Raw genomic sequence first — 11,701 nt, forward strand, 5'->3', positions numbered from 1 at the left:
GATATCTCTAATTTGGGCTAATTACGTTTGTTCTCTCTTAATATTATTCCTTTACTTTATATATATATATATATATATGTTTTCTTTTGCTAACATTTTTCTTAGCGTAAAGGTAGTTCATCATCTAGCCAGGCGTCATTCCACATTGATTAAAGGCTGCCATTAAAGTTGAGAAAGCGGTAACGTTATTGTTGTTCACTTCCAAAAATATTATTGATACTATAATATGGTATCAATTAACATGCTTATAGTGACTTCATACATATATCGCTCTTGCTCATTTGACTCTCATGCTATAACTGGCTACCTTTTTATGAATGCTAGCATTTTATCTATGTTTCTCTCGTTACTCTTCTCTTTTCGTTGTATCTATTTTTGATGTTGACAAAGGGGGAGATAGATGCTGAGTGTACGTGGGAGCTTTGTTGAGAGATTGCCTTGTCGAGAAATAGATGCTGAATGTACGGGGGAGCATTGTTGAGTCTTTATCTCTTACTACCAAAGCCTCGACTACTGGTTTTCCATCATCAAAAAGGGGGAGTATGTGAATACAAGATTACAATCACAAAGATGTTTTTGATTCATGGCAAACTCAATAAGCATACAAGCAACAAGGTGGAAGCAGAAAACTCAAAGAAAAGCAAGCATTGATCACTCATGTCAGAACAGGTCGACCTATTATGCTTATAGGTTGACTCAACACAAGCAAAACAAGAAGAATGCAGAAAAGCAGCAGTTAGGTCGACCTACTGTCAACCTAGGTCGACCTAAAATGGAGAAAAATCCATATACTTCTGCTAGGTCGACTCACACATCATCTAGGTCGACCTAAATTGATGAAATTTACATACCAGTCTGCTAGGTCGACCTACACAACAACTAGGTCGACCTAATCTGAGAAAATGTCCCCAGAATGCATTTGAAGAGGATTCTGGTCGACCTACTCCTTAAACAGGTCGACCTAATTGGGAGCAAAATTCTGCAAGCACTGCTAGGTCGACCTAAGCTCTACAAGAGGTCGACGTAACTGATCAAGAATACCAAAAATCCTGTTTCTCTCATCTCCAACTATTAAGCTATCATATATATTATCAAAGGTTTATTATTCAAAGTAACACCAACGACTGAAAGATACACAAACGCTTCTCATCTTCGTTCTTCATCATCTCCAACACAATTACACATAATCATTCTTGCGTTGCGGGTTAGTGATGAGTTCGATAACGTCCATGGAACGGAATTGAAGATTCCTAGTGGGTGAAGGTTTGTGGGGTTTGTTGGTGAATAAAATCTGCGGGTTTTGTCCTCCACGACGGGTGGTTCTTGGGGGTTTTTATCAAGAGACGTTCATTGAGGATTCGGCTGAGTGTAACGATTGAGGAACGGGGAGTTCAAGGAATCAAGACACTGCAGAAGGGAATCAAAGTGAAGCTCTTGGATAACCTTGATCTTGCCCAAGATTAAGGGGGAAGAAGATTCAAAGGATCGACATAATTGGTTTATCGTTTATCGCTTTGTTATCTTCTTTGTATATACTCTTTCAACATTAATGAAAGATTACCCAATTTCAATTTGGAATTGGGGGCAGACGTAGTCGTAGCGAGGACGATCGACGAACTGCCTAAACAAATATCGTGTTCTTGTCGCTTTTTCTTTTTCATTTACATTCTGTTCATATTTGGTTATAATAGCAAATTGATCAACGATTCGAGTGTTAAGATTGTGAATTAAGAACCTATATAAACATCACAATCCATCACATATTGAATCACCATCAATTTGATCATTATCACCAAGTGTTTGTATATTTGTTTCTATCACTCTTACTGCATTGCAAATACTGTCCATCATATAAGAAGTTAATCTGATTTTCAATAAGAGCAACGCTTTGATTCTGCAACATATACTCTTATCACTTATCTCAAGTCTTCGACTGGTTTTAAACACATATACAATCGTTTCGATAGTGGTTCGGAATAGACGCGAGTCGATTCAGAATCACTTCCGCTGAAAAGTCGTTTAACTCCGCAAAACTGTGAACGATCTATTCACCCCCCCTCTAGATCCTAAGGCCAGCGTCTAACAATCTGTTCTCAAATTCACCACTGTGATCACTTCTAACCTTTATGATTTTACACTCTTTCTCAGATTGGATCTGAGTGCAGAAGTCAAAGAACACGGTATGTGACTTATCCTTATGTTTCAAGAACTTTACCCATGTCCATTTGCTATAGTCGTCTACGATGACTAATCCATATTTCTTCCCTCTGATTGATGCTATTTTGACTGGGCCAAAAAGATCAATATGCAGAAGTTCTAGCGGCCTAGAGGAAGAGACAACATTCTTAGACTTGAATGCAGGTTTTGAAAACTTCCCTTTCTGACATGCTTCGCAAAGAGCATCTGATTTATATTTCAGATTAGGAAGTCCTCTGACCAGATTAGGTTTGTTAATCTGAGAAATCTTTCTCAAACTAGCATGACCTAATCTTCTGTGCCAGACCCACCGCTCCTCACTAACAGACAGAAGGCAAGTAACCTTTTGATTCTTAAGATCTGTAAGATCAATCTTGTAAATGTTGTTCTTTCTCTTGTCTGTAAATAGGATTGAGTCATCCTTCTGACTAATAACTTTACAAGACTTTTGATTAAAGATTATGTCATAACCATTGTCACTTAATTGACTTGTGGACAATAAGTTATGAGCTAATCCATCTACTAGCAGAACATTAGTTAAAGAGGGAGAATTAAAAATGCATATGGTTCCAGAGCCAATGATCTTGCCCTTCTGGTTCCCTCCAAACTTTACTTCTCCAGCAGACTTAAGCACCAGGTCTTGGAACATAGACCTTTTTCCCGTCATGTGCTGCGAGCACCCAGAGTCCAGGTACCATGACATGTTTTCCTTTGTCTTTTTAGCTACCAAGGATATCTGCAACTGGAATTATCTTTTCCTTAGGTACCCATATTCTTTTGGGTCCTTTTGGGTTAGTCTTCCTCAAGTTCTGATTGAACTGAGGTTTAGCACGAAAATCAACAGGAGGTACAGCATGATATTCCCTATTGTGAATAGCACGAAAATTAACATTATGTTTCTTTGTGTGTGTGATATGTGGAAACTCTTGGCATGTGATGTGTGCCTAATATCATGAGAGTGGCCATACTTGAATTGATCATACAGAGGTTTGTATGTGATTTTCATCTCATCAACAGGTTCAAGTTTACATGGGGTTTCACCCTCATAGCCTATGCCAACTCTCTTATTTCCACTAACTGCATATATCATAGAGGCTAGCTGACTTATGTCAATACCTCTAGATAGAAACTTCCTGAAACTCAAGTCATATTCCTTAAGAATATTGTTCACGCTTGTAATAGACTTTTCTGAACTAGAAGATGATTCAACATCTTTAGATAGTTTTAAAACTTTTTCCTTAAGTTCAAAATTTTCTAATTCAAGCTTCTTAGTTTCAGATTCAAAGAGCTTCTTCAGCTTTTTGTATTTGATACTAAGTTGAGCCTTGATTTCCAGAAGTTCAATTACACTAGAAACTAACTCATCTCTAGAAAGTTCAGAAAATACCTCTTCAGAATCTGAGTCTGATGTAGATTCTGATCCTTCATCAACAGTGGCCATCAGTGCTATGTTTGCCTGCTCATCTTCAGAGTCTGATTCTTGGTCAGAAGAATCTGATTCATCCCAAGTACAAGCCTTTCTTCTTTTCAAATCTTTTCTTAGGCTTTTCCCTCTGAAGCTTTGGACACTCTTTCTTGTAATGTCCAGGCTCTTTACATTCATAGCATGTCACCTTCTTCTTGTCAGATCTTCTGTGTCCAGAAGATTCTCCTTTCTCATGCCTTTTGAAGTTCTTGAACTTCCTCTGCTTACTCTTCTAGAGTTGATTTACTCTTTTGGAAATCATAGAGAGTTCATCTTCTTCTTCTTCTTCTGATTCTGATTCTTCAGAGTCTTCTTCTTCAGCCTGAAAAGCATTAGTGCATTTTTTATTATTAGATTTTAATACAATAGACTTACCTTTATTTTGAGGCTCGTTTGCATCCAGCTCAATTTCATGGCTTCTTAAGGCACTGATCAGCTCTTCAAGAGAAACTTCATTCAGATTCTTAGCAATCTTGAATGCAGTCACCATTAGGCCCCATCTTCTGGGCAAGCTTCTGATGATTTTCTTGACATGATCAGCCTTTGTATATCCCTTGTCAAGCACTCTTAATCCAACAGTCAAAGTTTGGAATCTTGAGAACATTGCTTCAATGTTTTCATCTCCCTCCATCTTGAAAGCTTCATACTTCTAAATTAAAGCAAGAGCTTTTGTCTCCTTGACTTGGGCATTACCTTCATGAGTCATCTTCAAAGATTCAAAGATGCCATGAGCTGTTTCTCTGTTTGTTATTTTCTCATATTCAGCATGAGAAATAGCATTCAGCAAAATAGTCCTTGACTTGTGATGATTTTTGAATTCTTTCTTTTGGTCACCACTCATTTCTTGTCTTGAAATCTTTACTCTACGAGTATTTACTGGATGTGTGTAACCATCCAAGACTAGATCCCATAAGTCACCATCTTGACAAAGAAAGTAACTTTCGACTCTATCCTTCCAATACTCAAAATTGTCCCCATCAAAGACATGAGGTATGTTGTAACCATTGAAGCTACTGCTTCCATTGTTACTATTGTTGTTGTGCTCAGTAGGAATAGGTGTGGATGTTGTTTCAACCATTTTGACAAAGAGTTTTTCTCCCTGAATCTTTTGTCTAACACGGTTAAATGTTTGCACCTAGAACCGGCACTCTGATGCCAATTGAAGGAGTGAAAAACACTTAGAAAGGGGGGATTGAATAAGTGTAACTCAAAAACTTTGGATGATAAAAACAATGAACAAAATTATTTTTATCTTGGTTCGTTGTTAACCAAACTACTCCAGTTCACCCCCTTAGAGTGACTTACCTCAACTGAGGATTTAATCCACAAATCCAACTGATTACAATGGTTTTCCATTTAGATAACCTCTAAGTCTTCTAGAGTCTACAGTTCACAACTTGATCACTCTAGGAATCCTTTTACAATAAATGTAAAAAATAACATTTACAAGAGTATAGATTTGCTTCTAATAAAGTTGTAATCACAACTGTGATATTTCTCTTAAGTTCTAAACTTAACACTCACTAAAATATTACAAGAGTTTGTGAGGTTGAAGATGAAGTTCGTAAGCTTTGATTTTGACAGCGTTTCTGTATATTGCACAAGTGTTATGTTTTGCTTCTGATCAGAACTTCTATTTATAGGCGTTGAGAGGAAATGACCGTTAGGGTGCATTTAATGCTTTGCGTGAAAAGTACAACGCTGCATTTAATGTTTCACACTTTTGTCAACTACCTCGAGCCATGCTTTTGCTTCTTTTACTGACTTTGCGTTTTGTAGCTTCTAACGTTCCTTTTGTTAGTCAGAGATTAGACTTAGTAGCCTGTCATCTTGTACTTTCTTCTGGACTCAGATTTGTAGATAAACAACGTTTGAATATCAGAGTCAACAGCTTGGTGCAGAGTATCTTATTGTCTTCTGACTTTGAAGAGCTTTGAGCGTGATACCATCAGAGCTTTAGAGCTTCTGCTTCTGACTTCAGTATTCTGATGCTTTACAGTCCATGTTCTAATTCTGCTTGACCATCTTCTGATGTCTTGCCAGAGCATGTTCTGATGTAGCCATCCAGAACCTTCTGAGTCAGTGCTTCTGAGCTCTACTTTGTGCATACTCTTTATATATTTCCTGAAATGGAAAATACAAAGGATTAGAGTACCACATTGTCTTATACAAAATTCATACATAATGTTATCATCAAAACTAAGAATATTGATCAGAACATTTCTTGTTCTAACAAATTCGACAAAACACGCAACCCACACATCATCAATTCATAACACTGAAACACATTCAATCATGTTATGAAATCATGCATATGAATGAACTGACACTATGCATGTGGTACCAAACACCATCAATAGGGATAACCCACCAACCGATCCAACATCGTCAAGATACGGCCCTGTCAGCATAATTTCACACAATGGGAATTATGCCCTTCACTGAATCCACACATCATCTAGATTCAGCCCTCAACATATGCTTATGAATGAATGCAAATATATACAACATACTTATAACATCGTCAATCCGATGAATATTGTCGTCCCATCTCGTACCATCATCATCATCATCAAGCATGTTTACATATATATTAGCATCATTCAAATTCTATTTGTTGCACGCTCGCGAAAATGAACAAAGTCGCCACCAATATATTTATCCCAAAGAGGGAAAGGAATATCAGAAAACCTGGAATAAAGAAAGCATAAGAGAAAGGTCTTCGACCAAAGATCGGGTAAGAAGTCGGTTACGCAAGGGGAAGGTATTAGCACCCCTCACGTCTGTGGTACTCCACAGGATCCACTTATATTTGTTCTATTCTAAGGGTGTATAAATCTAAAGCTTAATGCTAAGGAAATGCACGCAAATGAAAGAAGAAGAAACACGGGGAAAATAAGGATTATAAATAGTTGTGCTCGCTTAGGCCCCGCGACCTAATGCCTACGTATCCTTTTCAGGAATCAAAGCGCCGTAGTTCGGCTCACATGTTTTTGTTTGTTTTTATTTTTTTTAGTGGACGTATTTACATTCGCAATCTAACGTCAGGATAGTAGCTCGATGAGTGGAGTCTTATGCGTTACCAGTCTGCGATCGAAAGGAAGCAACATGTTCGATTAAGGGAAAGAATTCCCTGAAGGCAAGAGAGAGAAGAGAGAAGATTGGTTTGTGTTTTTTAGGTGTAATTCCATGATGGACGAAAACCCACTACAAGGCTTCGCATCACTTCCTTACTTTGTTTAGGTCTGAGCCTTTATTAGGTGTTTTGAAATGTTTTTGGTTAGGTGTCTTTTAAGGGAAATTAATTTGTGACTTGAATCATGCCTTAAAGGTTTAAGTGTTTAGAGAAATACATCAAAGCCTACGCCTCAATCATTTCTCTAAATAGCGGGTAAAAAGTACAATGAGGCCTACGCCTCAATCATTTTTCCCACTAAGTAGAATAGAACATACATCGGGGCCTACGCCCCAATCATTTCTTTCCCACTATGAAAAAAGAGTAATAGCATGATTTGTGTCGTCCTTTTTTAATGTTTTAAAGTTGAAAAGAAAAAAAAGGAAATAACCTAATCTAATATGAGCTAAAAGATGATTCTAAGCCCTAAATTGTCAATTCAAAGTCTACCTAAACATTTTAGGATTTAAGGGAAACTAGCCTAAAAGTTATGAATTATAGGTCCTAAATCTAAGGGATATACAAGTGAAGTTACAAGTAAAATCACAAGCAAGCATGATACAAAATAGTACAAAATTGACTAAAAGAATGACTTGAAAATATAGCACCAAACATGAAAACAAATGATTCAAAATATAGTGCGAAAATGAATTAAAAGATACTATTTATTTTTTATGATTTTTGTATGAAGAATAGAATTCTAATCAATCAAAAGAAATTAAGACAATTAGCCTAAAACTAATATTTTTGTGAACATTTTTAATATGATGGAAATTAGTATTGAAGTTTAAAATGATGGTAGAAAATTAGTGATTTGTTTACTAAAAGAAAAGGTAAAAAAACTAATTAAACCTAGATTTATTAATTAAACAAAATATGAACAGGGGGTGCAAACTGAATTATGGGGTGTGATTAGAAACTGGGAGCAGGCCCAAAGGACAGGCCCAGGGGATGTTTTTGTTAGTTTTTTTTGTATGCAAAGAAAATGGGAGTACACGGGCTCAGTGGGAGATTTGTGTAGCGATCAGGCCCATTAGATTTTTGTCGATCCAGATTCAATAGTTCAGTTTTTTTTGCAAAGAAAAATAGCATCATGGGCCCTCAGGGGGTGTACATTAGCAATTTGGTCCAGAGAGTTTTTTTTGTATAGTCTCAGAATTATCAAAAAAATTATGGCCCACATGGGGGGTGTGATGACAATCGTGGCCCAAGATAAGTTTTTTTTGTGTTCAAATTTTGATCATGAGGTTTTTATTTCCATTCAGAATTAATTATCAAAAAAACAATTAATTAAAATAAACAGAAAAAAGGGAATAAGCTGAGATTGGGGATTAGGGTTCGTTGTTGCGACGTTTCTCCTTCCTTCTCATTCTCCCCCCTTTTGTTCACTCATCCACAGCGACCGGAGAAACTCCTCCTCCTCCGCCGTGATTCAATTAATCAGCCATCATCAACTCCTCTCTTGATTCCTCACCTTCATCCCCGATCTCATCTCAACTTAACAAATTTCTCAAGCGTGTGCCCCTTGCGTTTCGAATCGTTTCTGTTCAATTATCATAAAGAAACAAGGAAATAGAGAAGACGGAATAACTTACTTACCGGAGGGAGCGTCCGGTGCTTCTTGCACGGCGGCGATGAAGAGCAAATCGGAGAAAATCTCGGCGCCTCTTCAAGCTCGAATTTGCAGAAATTGGTGGCGCGCGTTGAAGAAGATGTTATTCAGAACATGATGAAGATTATCGGTGTACAATGTTTGATGGTGATTGATGGAAGCGCTGCAAAATCGGAGAATGCTTGCCGATTTGAATCACGTTCACTGCGGGAAGAACAAAGTAATTTTTTGAAATCGAATCTGCTACGCGGCGATATTGATGATGATGGACTCAGCAGTGATGAAGATTGAAGATGGTGTTGAAGGAAATGAATGGTGAGACTCGAGGCCTGGTTGCCATCTTTTTTCTGAGATCTTCTTTGTTTCGAATTTAATTTGTTGATTTTCTGTTAGGATATGATGACTGAGATATGAAGAAGAACGAAGAAGATGGTTTGATCTGAGAGGAGTGTTGGAAGATTGAAGGTGAAGAGTGGGGAGTGATGAATGAAGAGGTGAAAGAGTCCAGGGAGAGCAGAGGTGTGGAGTGGTGAAGAAGAGAATGATGGAGGTGATGAGGTGAAGAGAGGAAGCTGAAGAATGGATCAGTGTTCAGTTATATAGAGTTTATAGGTTTGTTCTTCTTCTGATTTTTCTATTTCATTCTGTTAGTAGCTCTGAGCTTGTTATCATTCTGTTGGGACAGTTAGGATAGTTGGAATTGAAACTGAACTAGCTGTTATAGGTTGAAAGGTGGGTAGGAGAGTTAGTTAGGTTAGTTCAAAAATTAGTTATAGAATGTTAGTAGAAGAAAGGAATTGTTAGTTGAAAAGTTAGTAACTGAGGATGGTTAGAAGTGAGATGGTTAATAGTTGGGGTGTAAAAACTGTTTTTTTTTCTGAATGATTGTATGGCTTTTGTGATATGAATACAGTCTGATGCCTTTACCTTGTGATCCAAAATGACTAACCAGGATATTGGGGATCAAAAACCATATGCTCTGGGTACCCATTATTTTCTGGTGAAACCTGATTCCAGCTAGATACACTTTCAGTTGTACCTGTTTCTGCCAAAGCTCCAGCAACAGACTGGGCAGTTTGCTGCAGATAAGAGACTTCTGTTTTTTCGATCAGAAGCAGCAGACCAATCTACATCCGTATCGGCTTCCGAGTTTTACTGACTGGTAATTGTTGTGTTGTAGCCATCTTTCATTTGCATAATTTAATGTAGTATTCGAATGTTATTTTTTTAAACCAATTATAAATGCAAGCTGAAACTGAACCAGCTTTATGTTGACTATAGAAATAGACATATTGATCTTGCATGATAATACCATGGCTGGATGTTGACTGTATGCTTGCCCTGTAGGTATTGGAACTGGATTTCAATCGAACTCAAACTGAAACGACCTTAGGCCAGAATGACTTGTGATGGCAGGATGCTTGTTTTTGAACTGGTATATCCTTTGTACTGAACTGTTTATATGATTTTTTTCTCTGATTTTGTTTCTTATTTTTTTGAATTGAATCGATGTAGGGCTGAGTTTGTGTGAACCGACTTTCTCAATTGTTGCGTTTCGGTTTTATTTGGATTCATTTTCAAGGCCAGTTTATTTTGTTAATTTTATATGTTAGAATTTGGCTTGCAGCTTGAAGAAAGGACTTGTTTTTGTAATGATTGGTATAAATTCAAAGTGAGTTTGGAATGGTTTTTTTTGCAAGTTTGGAACTTGAATAGCGAAGCACATTCAGTAGGATCTGCTTCCATTCTTCAGCATGTGGGGCTAGCATATCATTTGATTCACTTCTTTTATCCAACAACACTAGGTCCTTCACAATTGTCGCAAACCAAATACCTGGTATTCGATACATCCTCCGCTTGCAGCAGGGTGGTTTTGAAATAGAATGAGGTTTAGTCGTAAGATAGGATATGAGGCCAAATAACCTTGTGTAATTTTCTGTAACTTTGTGTGAATTTTGTACATGTAATAAATGATGGACATGGTTTGATGTGGATTTATACTGGTTTATGTGTATTTTGTAGAGATTATTGAATTTGGATGATAATGTTTGTATTGTGATGAATGAACTTAGTTGAATGGCCTTGAATATATATATATATATATATATATATATATATATATATATATATATATATATATATATATATATATATATATATATATATATATATATATATATATATATATATATATATATATATATATATTTGTATCATTAAAAATCAAAATTTTCCCAAAGAGTTCCTCGTGTATTTTATTTCTAAATCCACAATCCTTAAACTTCTTTAATAACCCTTATCCAATCTTAGACTTGAATGAACACCTCACTTTGAATTTTAATTGTCAAACGAAACCCTCTCTTTGAACCTCAAGCAATAACTAATGCATTATATGCAATAAAAATGCCTTGATAAAATCAATAAGCTCGTCTCTTGTTCCAGGAGTTGCAGTTGTGTTTCAATCCAGCATAATGATAGTAATACATTGAAGAGGATAAGAATTGAAGCGTAGAATAAATGAAAGCCTTAAAATCCAAATCCCTAATGACACCATATACACTTGATGTTCTTGAGGAATCTTGATAAAGGTCGCTGTAGCTTGATACCCCTGAATGAAGAGGAGAGCCTCAAAACTATAGAGAAACCTTCATTACTAAGATCATTGATTCCAGTGTTAAGTTATTGATTAATGATGCGTGATGCATTAGATGTCCTAATGGAAAGATGTATGTGAATGTAAAACTTAAACTAGTTGAAGATAAACTAAGTGGGCAAAATTTGGGGTGCAACAGCTGCCCCTATTTAATCGTCTTAGACCTGAAGGTGAGATTGACATTAGCCTTTCGAGCATTCAAGGTAGAAGAAGATTAAATATCAAAAGAACCTGAAAATTTTCCTGATGAGAGGTAGGATCCACTGGGAAAAAATGATGTCAACTCCACTGAGGAATATCAACTCTGGATTGAACAAATTAACTCTGGGTTAGAAATGAAAATCAACTCTGGGTTGAAAAAGAAAAGTGGGTCAACTCTGGGTCGAAGAATGAAGGGAAATCAACTTGGGGTTGGATAAGAGGTGAACATCAATTCTGGATTGAAAAATGGAAAGGGAAATCAGTATTAGTGGGACAAGACACGGGAATCAACTTTGGGTTGAAAAAGAAAGAAAATCTACTCTGGGTTGAAGACAAGAGGTAGACATCAACTTTGGATTGAGATAAAGTAATTCAACTCTGGGTTGAACAAGGAATTGG

The 11,701-nt window shown here is 36.7% G+C and overlaps 1 long non-coding RNA gene across 3 annotated transcripts; it reads left to right on the top strand.

The window, feature by feature from the left end:
- Positions 1-8,116: 8,116 nt before the first annotated feature.
- LOC131642607 (uncharacterized) lies at positions 8,117-10,511 on the top strand. 3 transcript variants are annotated; one of them, XR_009295956.1, is made up of 5 exons: positions 8,117-8,763; positions 8,842-9,060; positions 9,401-9,610; positions 9,796-9,883; positions 10,062-10,511. It is a non-coding gene; the product is annotated as an uncharacterized LOC131642607 (long non-coding RNA). The 3 variants fall into 3 exon arrangements; XR_009295954.1 differs by having other exon boundaries at positions 8,118-8,763; positions 9,964-10,511; XR_009295955.1 differs by having other exon boundaries at positions 8,118-8,763; positions 10,076-10,511.
- The last annotated feature ends 1,190 nt before the right edge of the window (positions 10,512-11,701 follow it).

Source organism: Vicia villosa, unplaced genomic scaffold, assembly GCF_029867415.1.
Source record: "Vicia villosa cultivar HV-30 ecotype Madison, WI unplaced genomic scaffold, Vvil1.0 ctg.005430F_1_1, whole genome shotgun sequence".
Taxonomy (NCBI): domain Eukaryota; kingdom Viridiplantae; phylum Streptophyta; class Magnoliopsida; order Fabales; family Fabaceae; genus Vicia; species Vicia villosa.